This window comes from Hyperolius riggenbachi, chromosome 7 (assembly GCF_040937935.1).
Source record: "Hyperolius riggenbachi isolate aHypRig1 chromosome 7, aHypRig1.pri, whole genome shotgun sequence".
NCBI classification, from domain to species: domain Eukaryota; kingdom Metazoa; phylum Chordata; class Amphibia; order Anura; family Hyperoliidae; genus Hyperolius; species Hyperolius riggenbachi.
In genome coordinates, this window is record NC_090652.1 from 260810197 (window position 1) to 260822368 (window position 12172).

At 44.5% G+C, this 12172-nt stretch overlaps 1 protein-coding gene and 1 long non-coding RNA gene across 4 annotated transcripts in view; one reads left to right on the forward strand and one right to left on the reverse strand.

The window, feature by feature from the left end:
• The window catches only part of LOC137524997 (uncharacterized), a 37893-nt gene that overhangs the window by 20410 nt on the left and 5311 nt on the right, over nt 1-12172 (reverse strand). The window contains exon 2 of the long non-coding RNA XR_011022830.1: nt 2822-2929. This is a non-coding gene — a long non-coding RNA (uncharacterized lncRNA). The remainder of the gene's footprint in view (nt 1-2821; nt 2930-12172) is intronic.
• The window catches only part of LOC137524995 (sodium channel protein type 2 subunit alpha-like), a 351655-nt gene that overhangs the window by 18877 nt on the left and 320606 nt on the right, over nt 1-12172 (forward strand). The gene's annotated exons all lie outside the window — the stretch shown is intronic.

Here is a 12172-nt window from a genome sequence, read left to right on the forward strand (position 1 = left end):
TCAACACTTCTAGGACCTTAAACACCCATACACGCTAAATTAAGTACGCCAGAAAGGGATCAGGGATTGATCCTTTGGGAGACTTTGCTGGGCAGTGGCTGTATTGTTGCGTAGCTAGCCTGCAAGCTAGCAAGTGTTATGTTCCAATGTGCGGAGGGAGGGAACAGAAGGCTGATGGAGCAGCACAGATGTGACATCACCCGGCAGACATTGTGAGCAGAGAGAATAGCTTTTGGCTGTCCCTCAGTCGAGTTGCTCCACCTATCGGTTCGCTGGCCGGTCAGCTGTCTGGGCTGCTGTACATATGCCAAATTGTAGGCAGAGGCGGTTGTCATTGGCCAACTCAGCCGCCATTATGTAGCAAGTGTATCTGCCTTTAATCTCCCCTAGAAATCTTTTGATCCTTTATGGCGGCAGCATTCAGGGATCCACAGTCAGTTACCACAGTGTCTAATCTCCAGATACAATCCCACCCACAACTTTTGCTCTGCACATGAATCCCTTCTGTCCTCCACCCTGATCACCCCTTCTTACATTTATAACTTCTCATAAGCTTTACCCCTCCTATTGAACTCCAACTCCTTTGGGCTCCAACATCCAAGAGAGCGTCAATATTGGAGGGGCCATAAAAGCTTTCCATTTGGACCCCTTGACTTGCAGATAAGCCCCATTCTGGTAGGTGTGTGTGTGTGTGGGGGGGGGGGGGGCTTTCTTTGTAGATAAGCCCCTCTCTGGTTTCTGCTGTGCTTATTCTCTTATGTAAACATGCATCTTTTTGTTGGATGTTGTCATACTACACATTATCTGGGCATGTATTTGTTTGTTTTTTAGCGACTTTTGGATTATACTGTGCATAAATGATGTAAGTACAGTATTTATGCACATTTATGATACTCACTAGTGTCTTTATTGTACTCAGCGCTGGCCCTACTATCATGAAGCCACCTAAATCATGTGATTCAGATGGAAAATCAAGGGGGGCACGGGTGGCGACATTCATATGAAAAGAAGCCATAGTGGAATCACAATGGCCTGGTCCAACGTCGGATTCAGTCTCTATTTTGACAGAGACTGGATCCTGCTCTGATCTGGAGATAGATAGCTTTACAATAACTGATAGGGTGTTTCCACATGTATTCCAGTAGTAAGTGTGCAGCAAATGCACCACACAGCCATCGCCAAACATTCCCTGAAAATCATTTTAGCAACTCGGTCAGCTGCAACGTTCATGGCCTTGGGCTCTCAAGAGACAAAAATTAGCCAAGATACTGTGAAATCTCCTCCACCTCGGCTGCAGAAATGCTCCTCTACCATTGTTGCTACATGTAAACATTAGAAGAAGTGACCTTCTGCTCTTATTCAACATGATCGCAAACGCCAATGGCTGGAACAGTATGCTTGCTCATATTTGCTTTACAAATGATTTACACACTTTTGTTTTTTTTGTTTTTTACCAAACAAACGCAGATGAATTATTTAGTAACTGTTTCCTTCATTCCTTAATTAACTGACTAAGTAGGCTGTTTCTCATATCTTGTATTGATTGGAAGAGCATGTCATGCAGGCCTGTGGTTTGCAGCAATTTTTCTCCTTTTCAGGCCTGCCGCAAGGCTTCCATTCATCATCTGTGTCCTCAACATTAATGTGGCTGTAGAACATATTCCTGGCTGGCTTATCTGGGGGTACGGAGTGATTGGGAGATGTTTGGAAGCCTAGTCCTTTTACAGTTGTCTTCCCTAAGATCAAGGCTGGATTTATAATGTTAGTGCCCCTAAGACAACTTTCTTGTTGCTCCCTTTTAATGAGCTGTAGTGCCGTAGTGCCCCCCCCCCCCCCTTCCCTCTGCCCCCAATTCCATGTGCAGATTTTGTGCATAGCAGACTGTCTCTTTCATGTATAAGCTGTCTTGAGCAACAGCATCCCTTTTCCTTGTGTTCTCCACTTCCATATGCAGCATCCCTTCTTCAGTGTCCAGCCCCTCCTCTTTCTTGTCCACCTGCTTCCCTTGGGCTGCAGCCACCCAAGGTCCAGGCCTTTGTGGCCTTCCCAGAAATCTGTCTCTGCCTAAGATAGTTGAGGATGTCACCTCGGTTCTTTCCTCCTGCTCTGTTATAAGCTTCTTAACTAAATATACATCAAGTGAAAACTTTTAGGAACACATCTTTAAAGAGAACCCGAGGTGGGTTTGAAGAATATTATCTGCATACAGAGGCTGGATCTGCCTATACAGCCCAGCCTCTGTTGCTATCCCAAACCCCCCTAATGTCCCCCTGCACTCTGCAATCTCTCATAAATCACAGCCACGCTGCTGACAAACAGCTTGTCAGAGCTGGCTGTGTTTATCTCTATAGTGTCAGTCTGCTGCTCTCCCCGCCTCCTGCAGAACTCCAGTCCCCGCCTGCATCCCTTCCCTCCCTGCTGATTGGAGGGAAGGTACGGGGGCAGGGACCGGAGCTATGCAGGAGGCGGGGGAGCAGCTGAGACTGACACTACAGATGTAAACACAGCCTCACAGCACGGCTGTGATTTATGAGGGATTGCAGAGTGCAGGGGGACCTTAGTGGGGTTTGGGATAGCAACAGAGGCTGGGCTGTATAGGCAGATCCAGCCTCTGTATGCTGGTAACATTCTTTAAACACACCTCGGGTTCTCTTTAAAGTAGTCCATGAAGCATTAAATATAATCCTCCCCTAAACAGGACTACAACTAAAAATGATGCCTTCCTCCACCCGCAAACATTTTGATTGATCCTCCCCAAAAATAAAGTACACCTGAGCCGGGGACAAAAAAAATGGATGAATAACACAGTGGGCTAGATTACCTTTCAGTAATCCTGGTGTCCTGGTGCAGCTTGTTGTCCTTGGCACCACATACCGAGGGCCGACCTGGTCACTAAGGCTGCACACATCACTGCCAATGCCTCAGGTCACTGCAGCCACCAAGCAAGAAATTATTCAAAATGAGTTTCATGTTATGTACTTTGTAATACATTTTCAATTGCTAAGTGCTAAGAAAACTCAAGAGAAGGGTTAATAGGGTATAGTCCCAATGTGCATTGAAAGTGTACCTGAGAAAAAGGACATCTCAGGTTACAGGTACCATACTTACCTGGGGTTTCCTTAAGCCCCTTGAGGCCCATCAGTCCCTCGCTGTCTCTCCGGGTGGTTCCTGTCCCCCACAGTATGGCCCGCTTCATTGCACATGACCACACGCATGCCGTGACAAAGTGCCAGGCTACTAAGCCATACTTTAGGGGACAGATGGCACCCCGGGAGCAGCATCAAGGAGCTTAAAGGACATCCGAGGTAAAAATAAACTGATAAGAAAAACAATGGTATCTATGCTCCTTCTCCTAAAAATGACTTTTTTAGATATCCCACAGTTTTATTTTATATTTAAATCTAATTTTTAGGTTTTTACTGTTTAATGGTCTTTGCCCAACGACACTTTCATTGAAGTATGCCAGAGCTCGATTCTATGAATAATTGATCCTTTTTATCTCTTTCCTGCTCTTAGAAGCCATTTACTAACAGGAAAGTGTTTTATGGCTGTAATCTCTTATCAGTGAGAGTTATGCTATAGTCTGACCCAGTCTGACCTGGTCCCGACCCACACAGAAACTGTCACTTGCATACATGATGTTTAACTCTTTCAGGCAGAGAAAGAAAAAAAGGAACACAGCCTAGTTACTTGTGTGCTTGGCACTGTACATACACGTGTCTATCTCATCATGTCACATGTCACTTTGGTTGTCCTTTAAGGAGGTCACAGGTAAGTATGGTACCTGAGATGTCTTTCATCTCAGGTTCACTTTAGCTAGGATTCCACTCTCACTAAAATATATATATATATATATATATATATATATATATATATATATATATATATATATATATATATCTCACACGTCAAGGTTACACAAAATGTTTTTGCAGTTGAACTTAACATTTCCATCTGTTTCTGCTATGGAATCTGTACCTTGTGTTTCAGTTGTTTTCAATACAGGCAGCCCAGGTATTTCCTCTCCCTGCATGAGTAATTACTATTAGCTGATGAGAACAGGAGCAATTTGTCCTTATTTTCTATGCCTGCACAAACTGAGTGACTGGAAGCTTTGAGCCCCCTCCAATCAGCGTGGAATAGCCCCATGTATTTTAATTCATGTATGCAAGGTAAGCAAGGTGCAGTGACATGTGCCATTAATCATAGCAATTTGTAGAACTGATCTGAAGGGTTTGTTTATTTCCCGACCTATATGGAATGTTCCCTTTAAGCAATGAGCTGATGCAAGCAATAGTCATGCGAATTGTGGAATATACTTTGTAAAGTGCTGGGGAAAATGTGTCAACTCCATGTAAATGTATCATGGCAATAATAGTGATGGCAGTGCAATGTAATGCCCAGGGCATCGCTGATATGCAATCTAATTGGTTGCTGTGGGCTGTGGTGCTCCGCAGATCCCCGTTGCTCTTTGAACTGTCTGATACAATAAGCTTGGCTGTATTTAGGTAGAATAGCAGACTCCGCCTTTGGGTGATCTAAGCAGCTGCTATATTCCTATCAACCATCATTGCAGGAACGCAATCTCTTCCTAATGCCATTTTACACATGGCTGTGCTTTATGCCAAAAACTAAGGGGAAGCATGGGTTAGCGATGTGATGTGTAATATATCTATAGCATTATACCTAATATACTATATGTGTATGCAATCCTGAAGTGGCAGAGGCATACATACATTCTACAATATAAGACGGATATTGTTCAATAGGGAATTATTTGGACAAGTCTCTGCCTCACACCTCCAGTCATGTGTACTACAAATAATTCATAAGCAGAAAGGATCAGTTTTCCAATATGGATTCTCCTTAAGGTGAATTGAGGGAGTGGCATGTGACCAGATTGGATCAGGTGGTTGAATTCTAAGTCTTTGATTGGATGATTCAAACGTGATCAGATTTCACTTCTGTTTCCTGTGCAGGCTGAAAGAGGAGGTAGAAGGGAGACCTGGTGACGAGATTGTGGCCAGCGAATCAGACACTTACAAATTGATTACTTAAAGGGTACCTGAACTGACAGGTTGAGATTAACATGCATATGTACAGTGCCATTCCCACTTATAACTGGGCTATATTTTTTTCCATTCTCTCCCTGAAAGGGTTAAACATTCAGGTATGCAAATCACAGCTTATCTCTAGTTGAGACCTAGTCAGACTAAAGCGCAAACCCAGTGCAGGTAAAAGGGGTCTTTTAGCAGACCCCTTATCTATTCACTATGATGAGTAAACTAGTATTCAATAGGGTACCAGAAGTTTTGGTGGTTCTTGTCTGTGACTTCCATCTTTAGGCCAGAAACCCACTAGTAGCGATTTTCTGAGCGCTTTGTGATTTGAAAACTGCTGCTAATGTAATGCTATGGGTGTGATCCCACTTGAGTGATGTGATTTTATAAAAATCCCCATAGCATTACATTAGCAAGAGCTTTTTCAAATCACTAGCGATTAGAAATCGCTCCTAGTGGGTTTCTGGCCTTAATCACTGTTTCTTGCTAGATGTCTTTTTTTATGTTTCTATCTTAGAAGAATCTCTTGAGCTTGCTTGCAGCCTTGATTGAAGAGCCACTTCCCCCAGTGTGTTTTCTCTTTGAGCTCTTTGAATGTTTGTCTTACCAGTAAACCCCAATGTTTCTCTACCAATGTGCATAGCTTCATAGCTTTGATAGCAGAAATGATCTTTATTTTTAGTTGCACTGATCAGAAATAACATTTTGGCACCACAGCTGCAATTGCACCCTGATTTAGTTTAGTACATTTGAAATCAGGATTTGTCCTGATCACTATTTCCAAAGATTTGTTGATTCTGACTTGTGAATAATCTTCTCAGAACAGCCTGAGTGAGGAATTGTCTTTGCGAGAGAAACTCATCCATAACTTTTGTTTGCAAAAGCGTTACCAAGTTCAGGTCCATTTTAAAAAACGTGGCTTATGATCAACTTTTTCTCTACTTTTTAAAATATTTTTACTGGCAGGCTATGCAAAGAGCGATAGGAAGCTGTCATAGTTACCTGTCCAGACGCTGGATTGGCTTCTCCTCTTCTCCACCTGCGGCAATGCTGCAATCCCGACATGTCTCTTGGGTCCCAATCACATGATATGGCATGTGATCGGACCCAGAGGATGGTGTCAGCATTGCCATAGGCTTACAATCTAAAGTAGGGGGAGGGAAATTGTTGACACACTAGGGAGGAGAATGAGGCATAGGTGCTCAGCAAAGAGGTTAGGACATAGATGAGGGAGGGTAGGCAGCATGAACAGGTGTGTTTTGAGGGCATGTTTGTAAGTTTTGAAGGACAGGGTGAAACCTATTTGGTGGTAGAAGAGAGTACCATAGCGTAGGGGCAACACTAGAGAAGTCTGGAGCCGCGCATGGGAGTGAATGAGTGAATTCCATAGAGATATTGTTGTAACCACACGCCTTGATGAAGGGGGACCCTGCGTGGCCCCCGAAACAATTGTCGACTTTAATATCTCTATGGAACGCATAGCTCAATAAAAAGAGCATTAAGCATTTTGAAAGCGGTGTGCTGATACATTTGAACAATGTTTCTACTCTGGACATGCCTACGTCCTAGTATCAAGCACCCAACCTACACTAGATGGTGTGCCCTCTATAACCTTCAAACGGCTAAAAAGAAGGACACTGACAGTCAAAGTATGGCACAAATGACCAAATATATTTTCCGACCCCATGGTATCCTTACCTGACACATAATGGTTACAATTTAGTGAGAAACTTAAAAACCTGGATCTCAGCTATTATCATTATGTAATAAACATAGACTAAACAATGTCTTAAAGGGAACCTTAAGGCCCCGTTTACATTGCATGCGTTGCTGTCCGGATTTCGGCAACGCGTGCAGGACGCAGACACGCACGACATGTATACACTGCACGCACTGTCTGATGTATACACTGCATGCATTCCGGACCAGTGCGGTCCACAAACGCATGCTGCATGCATTTTTGTCCCGAAACGCGTGGCTGACCCATTCACTACAGTAAATAGGTATCAGCCACGCAACACATGCAAACGCAGATGGCGTGCGTTCATACGCGTTGCGTTCCGATCGCACGGCCCTCTGCGTTTGGTAATATGAACGGGGCCTAACTGAGAGTGATATGGGTGTTTCCTTTTAAACAATACCAGTTGCTTGTCAGTCCTGCTGATCTCTTTGTCTGCAGTAGTGGCTGAATCACACACCTGAAACAAGCATGCAGCTAATCCAGTCTGACTTCAGTCAGAGCACCTGATCTGCATGCTTGTTGAGGGGGTGTGGCTAAAAGTATTAGAGACACAAGATCAGCAGGAGAGTCAGGCAACTGGTATTATTTTAAAAGGAAAAATCTGTATCCTTCTCAGTTTAGGTTCCCTTCGAGGCTGGAGGTCACACTTGAGTCTTCAGAGTGAGATTGTTCATTTGACGTCGTTGAACAAAGGATGGGAACCGTTTGTTAACGATCACTACTATTCAAAGCATATATACTGTAGAAGTGATCATTACCAGCATAGCACCTTTAAAAAGCTATTACCACAGGGAGGGCACCTGCATTGGTCCAAGGGCCCCGATGTGGTCGCCACCTCTACATCCCCCATTGCTACGCCACTGGCAGTTGCTTCTTGCCCAAAGCATGGGCCCACAGGCGCTCTATGGTAATAAGGCCTTGTGTGTGTTCATATTGTTGTTGATTTGATGTTTGCCTTGTATATAGAGCCGGTCCTATCCGTGTGGCATCAGTCTTTCTCTTGTGTGAGGTAAGCAGTGTGTCCTGAGCTGGCACTCTGTCTGGGAAACACTGAGCTGAGCAGAACAGGTAGAGAAGAGGCAGCATTAGCGTCTGACCTTGAAGGTAATGGCTTCAGCTGTGCCTTGTGCCTGCGCTGTTACGTATCAGTGCTGATCACAGCCCACCGTGTAAATGATGCCAGTGGGGGATGGGCTTGTATGCGGAAGACTCCCGTCTTAAGGAGCTGTGTGGTGGCTTCAAAGCATTTCATAAAGTGACACATGGCAAGCATCTTTCTTCTTTTGCATAAACCTACATGAAGCAGCTCAGCGTGTGGATAAATAATGTATCTGGAGTGATGATAGAATGGAAATGAGGTGCAATGCTAGCCTTGGGCTGTAAACAGCAAGACTGAAAAAATCAGTTTTAGCCTATATAGCCAAACTTAAAGGGGTTCTGTAGCTGTTTTTAAAATCAAAAAGTGTTACTTACCTGGGGCTTCTAACGGCCCCCTGCAGATATCCTGTCCCGCGCCATCACTGAAGAATCCTCTGTTTTCTGACGCAATTATTTGTCTAACTAGACGGATGTCACTGAGGCAGCGTGGCCATGCGTGTCCTCACTCCCGCTCACGTGTCCGGGAGCCTACTGTGCAGGCGCAGAACAAAGTTTTATCGTACAGCGCCAGTAAGCTCCAGGAGACACAAGCGGGAGTGAGGACACGTACAGCCATGGCCACGTAGCCACAGTGACATTCATCTAGTTAGACGAATAATTGGACGGTGACCCGCGGCGGGGAACGAAGAATTTTTCAGTGATGGTGCGGGACAGGATATCTGCAGGGGGCCATTAGAAGCCCCAGGTAAGTGACACTTATTTATTTTAAAAGCAGCTACAGAACCCCTTTAAATATTGCCAACCCTTCTAAAAGGAAAGCTGTATGTTTTGTCATTTTTGCTCAAATATATTGTTTTCATACATTCTCAAGATTATAAATGTTAGTGAACTTCTATTTACGTAAGGTTAAAGGAAATCTGGACTTACCTGGGGCTTCCTCCAGCCCCCTGTAGCCTGTAAGGTCCCTTGGTGTCCTCTGGGTCCCCCTCCACGGTGCCGCTGACGGCTCAGTAAACCTGGCGACTTTGGCTGAACTTACACATGCATGGCCTGTCCAGGCACCCGGCGCATGGGTGGGTAAAAGGCGCCCAATGCGATATAAAATGAATAAAACCAGTATAAAGGGTAAGGTAAGAGACTGCTTGCTGCATGTCTACACTTGTATGCTGTAAAAAAAATAGTTTTATTGCAAAAGAAAATGCAATGCGTTTTGTGGGCTATAATCCCTCTTCCTCAGGTCAATAGCGTGCCTGCTCAACAGTCTGGTGGAGCTCGGAGTGCCTCTAGAGCTCCACCATACAAGTTTAGACAATCATCTCTAGGTAATCAATCTCTTACCTTACCTTTTATGCTACTTTTAAGGCAGCAGGGACAGCCATACTATCCCAGGAAAAAAAAAACACATATATCAGTAGATAAATACCTGTTATATTTACTTAACATACGTATTGTACTGTCTATCTTTTTATTTCAGAGAATTTTATATTGTAGACAAAGAGAAAACTGTTTCAGGCATTTTCCATCTTTACTACCTCTGACTGAAGCCAATCCTGATGTAATTTGTTCCTCCTAGAAACTGCAATGTCATATCTAGCTTGCTTTGTAAATGCTTTTTTTTCTCTCCTAGAAACAGCACTGTCATATCTAGCTTGCTTTGAAAACACATGTGAGCACAGCATAGACCATATTTCAACAGCTTTTTCAGAGGGGTGAGGTATTTCCCTTCTCAGCCTCATGTCACAGTGAACTGCTCTCAGCCAATCAGTAAGCAACAGGAATGTGGGAAGGAAGATAACAAGCTTCCCTCTCCTGGGCAATGTACCAAATAGCACCAGGCTGACTGAGATATGTATTACAACAGAAACATTTATGATTACATTGAAATGCTTGCAATGCAGGGTCATGTTGTAGACTGCATAATAAACAGAACAGAGGGTAAATGGATTTTATGGCAGACAATCCCGCTTCAATCATTTAATATCCCATAGGGCACCTCTTACCCCCTACCCACAATTGTGTCATCTTCCACTGGAGGGCAGATACAGCAGTCTCACCTTTTTAGAGAGCCATTCTCATAGAGCCATATCAATCCCTGCCATGCACTGAAGAGAACCAAAAGTCTGAAGCAGTCTTGTTTTTCCTATACTACATCTTCCATTGTTTTAACCTACTGCACCATATTAGGCTCCTGCCCATCTTTTGTGTGTATCTTTTTATCAAGGTCATTTGATCCTCCTCCCACATATTGTGTCATGTGAATGAAACAGTATTTCAAACAGTCTCGGGATTTCCTGCAGGGCTTCCCCAGTCGCCATGGCGACGGGGCGGGATGACGTCATGGACGTCACAGGGAATCCCGAACCGCCCCTCAGCGCTGCCTGGCACTGATTGGCCAGGCTGCGCAGGGGTCTGGGGCGGGCGGCTCGGCGCGGCGGGTAGTGGCGAATCGGCGGCGAGCGGCGGCGATCGCGTACTACACGCAGCTAGCAAAGTGCTAGCTGCGTGTAGGAAAAAAAATTATGCAAATCGGCCCAGCGGGGCCTGAGAAATCCTCCTGCGAAGGTTACCCCGAGCTGAGCTCGGGATAACCGGCAAGGAGGTTAAAGGGGATTCAAGGGGTTTTGTTTATTTTGAAAAAGTACTTAATGAATGGCAGTTGCTTAGTCCAGCTGCCAGAATAGTGTGCAGAGAGCAGGGAAGCTGGCCAGCATCATTGCATAAATTCTTTTCAGGGAATGTCTTTACAAAGAAAAAAGAGCCTTGCTGAGAATCCCCCATGAAGAGATTGACTAGTCCAAAACCTGTCGGTTCTGTCTTTCTGGATTTCTACTACCTACTGTAAGTGATGGCAACACAGGAGAAAAGTAATTTATGGCTCATTTTACACTGGAAAAAAATACTTTTTAAAATTTTTCACAATAGTGTCGTGATCCTTTAACTATTGACTTTTTTATCTAGCCACTCCACTCAGAAGCTATTCTCTTTCAGACAAGAGTTTTATGGCTGTAATGCCTTATCAGTGAGGCATGTGCTATGGTCCGACTATGTCCCGACCAGAGTAAGGCCTGGTGCACACCAAAAACCGCTAGCAGATACGCAAAATGCTAGCAGATTTTGAAACGCTTTTTCTTCTTTTTCTGTAGCGTTTCAGCTAGCGTTTTGCGGTTTTGTGTAGCGGTTTTGGTGTAGTAGATTTCATATATTGTTACAGTAAAGCTGTTACTGAACAGCTTCTGTAACAAAAACGCCGGCAAAACCGCTCTGAACAGGCGTTTTTCAGAGCGGTTTGCGTTTTCCTATACTTAACATTGAGGCAGAAACGCATCCGCAATCCAAAAAATGCCTCACCCCGGGAGTATGCGTTTCTGCAAGACGCCTCCCGCTCTGGTGTGCACCACCCCATTGAGATACATTGACCAAGCGGATCCGCAGCCGCAAGCGGCTGCAGAAACGCTAAAAAAGCCGCTCGGTGTGCACCAGCCCTTAAACTGTTACTTGTACTCCTGAATGTATAACTCTTTCAGGCAGAAGAAAAGGAATACAGCCTAGTATGCGTGGCATTGTACATACACATATCTATCTCATCATGTCACATGCCAACTAGGTTACACTTTACAAAGACATTTTATTAATAAAGTGTACAAATCTCTCCTGGGAGAAAACTCCAGAGAAAAAATAATTGAATGGGAACCTATGTGTGTTGCATTATGCATTTCATAGCATGACCAATTACTTGCAACAGGTTTGTTTTTGCACAAGTTATCCAGAAATAATTTTGGATAATGTGGTTTATTTTAGTACTGGGATGTGAATATGGTAATACAGTTGCATAGTGTAAATGCACACCAACACAAAACTATTTCCCAATGCCTAAGCTTTAGGCTACTTGCACACCAAGACGTTGCGTTAAGTGCTACGTTAAGGTCGTATAACGTGCACCTAACGCAAGGCCTGGTGCTCTTCGATGTGGACGTCAGAGTGAGGCGCGTTGTGCAGCTCACTCTGGCGTCCGTGATGCCGTGATGCATACTCTTGGACGCATGCGGCATCACGTGGTCCCGCCGGCCAATCGCCGCACAGAGCGGCCGCACCAGAAAGTAAACACTGCACGTCACAACGTGCAGTGAATATTAATTAGCCATGTGCCTGGCCGCTCTCCGCTCCTCCCCAACATGACTGAGCATGTGCAAACAGTCTAACGCGGCTTAAGCCGCTGTAACGCTATGGTATGCTGCACTTTCGGCAGAACGTGCAGCGTTTCATGTAACGCAAC